Source organism: Carlito syrichta, unplaced genomic scaffold (genome assembly GCF_000164805.1).
Source record: "Carlito syrichta isolate Samal-C Ts95f unplaced genomic scaffold, Tarsius_syrichta-2.0.1 Scaffold315856, whole genome shotgun sequence".
Classification (NCBI taxonomy): domain Eukaryota; kingdom Metazoa; phylum Chordata; class Mammalia; order Primates; family Tarsiidae; genus Carlito; species Carlito syrichta.
Genome location: NW_007259952.1, coordinates 149,743 through 151,658, shown reverse-complemented (window position 1 = coordinate 151,658; position 1,916 = coordinate 149,743).

Below are 1,916 nucleotides of genomic sequence, written 5' to 3'. Positions count from 1 at the left end.
GCGAAAAGGGAACACTTTTACACTGTGGTGGGAGTGTAAACTAGTGCAACTTCTGTGGAAAACAGTGTGGCGATTCCTAAAAGCTCTAAATATCAAACTCCCATATGACCCCTGCAATCCCCCTACTGGGAATATACCCAGAAGAACTCAAATCACTCTATAAAAAAGATACCGGCACATGTATGTTTATCAACCACAGTTTTAACTGGAGGTTTTGAGAAGGTTGCATCACAGTCTGTCAAAGAAACATCTCGAGTTGTGGCAAACAGGGGACTGGTTCTTCCACTATGACAGCACACCTGCCCACACCCTGCTCCGTGTTCAACAGTTTTTGACCAAGAAACGGCATGATCTCCATGTCCCATCCTCTCTATTCACTGATCTCACCCTGAGCAACATTTTTTGCTGATGTGGAAGAGGTGAAACAAAAAATGATAGAAGCACTAAAATGCATCAAAACTGATGAGTTCAAAAACTGTTTTGAGCAGTGGAAAAGCATCTCGATAGGTGAATTGCATCAAATGGAGAGTACTTTGAAGGTGACTCAGCTTAAACATGTAAGAATAAATACATAGTATGCCAGATTTTTAGAGGGTCTCCCCTTCATGTCATGGTCATTTAAAGATGGATTATTAGCTGTTACATCTCAATTTGATGTCACATATTCCAATTTTATCACTTTGGCTTAATATTCTATTTTAAACACATTTCCAATGAGAAATTACAGAAGAATATTGTGGGGAAGTAGATTTCAAGACTTCCAAAGGATGATCAGAAAGGAGATACAAGATGGGTCTTGAGGTTTTTTGTAGAGCTTGCAGAATTCTTAGAGTTTTATATTTTTCTCTAGAGTGGAGTATATGCAGTTTTAAAAAGTTATGTCACTTGACAGAGCTCTTTGATCATGTTAGTCCCAAGGGAACTCCACTTCTGTGATTTTCTTCAAATACTATGCCAATGTGACATATCCTGAAACTTCCTTCTATGTATTTGTAAAGTGCCTTATTCTTTTTTAGACTCTAAACTCATTAAGAGGAGGAAGCAAACTTTGTACATATACAAGTGCCCGTCTTTCCATGTACCAAACTGAGAGCACTATAGGTAATAGGATTTGAGAAATGAGTAGATTCGTGGAAATTGAACATAGTGAAAAGAGCAATTCCAGCTAGACAAGGCCACAAGCCATGGTCTAGGTTTCATGGTCTAGATTTTCACTTACTGGCCAAGTGGCCTTGAACCTCAGTACTTTGATCATCTGGAAATAGGTGCTAACACTGACCTTGTAGGGAAGATTAAAATAGCATACATGGCCTGAGCCCGCAGGTTCGAGACCCGCCTGGGCAACTTGGCAGACCTCATCTCTACAGTAAATTTGAAAAATCAGCCGGGCGTGGTAGCGGGTGCCTGTGATTCCGGCTACTCGGAAGTCTGAGACCGAAGGATCACTGGAGCCCAGCAGGTCGAGGCTGCAGTGGCCGGGAGCGGCCGCTGCACTCCAGTCTGGGTGACAGAGTGAGACTCCGATGCAAAAAAAAAAAAAAAAAAATGCATACATGGTAAAGTTCATTGCTTGGCATGAAACAAGCTCCAAGTTACAAGAGGTTTTAAAATAGCAACCCCTTACATTACTATGTTTTGTTTTGCTTTGTTTTTTTAAATATGGAAGGCTTCATGAATCTGCATGTCATCCTTGCCCAAGGGCTATGCTAATCTCTGTATCATTCCAATTTTAGTATGTGTGCTGTCAAAGTGTGCACTGTTTTTTGTTTTTTGTGGAGGGGAAGTTATAACTTACAAAGTATCTTTATTTTCTCCTCAATTCTAGGGCAGAGACCTTACATTCTTTGGAAGGTTTGTGGTTTTAATTTGTTATACTTTCAAAAAAAAGTATTTTTTGCATCATAGAGTGTTAGGGT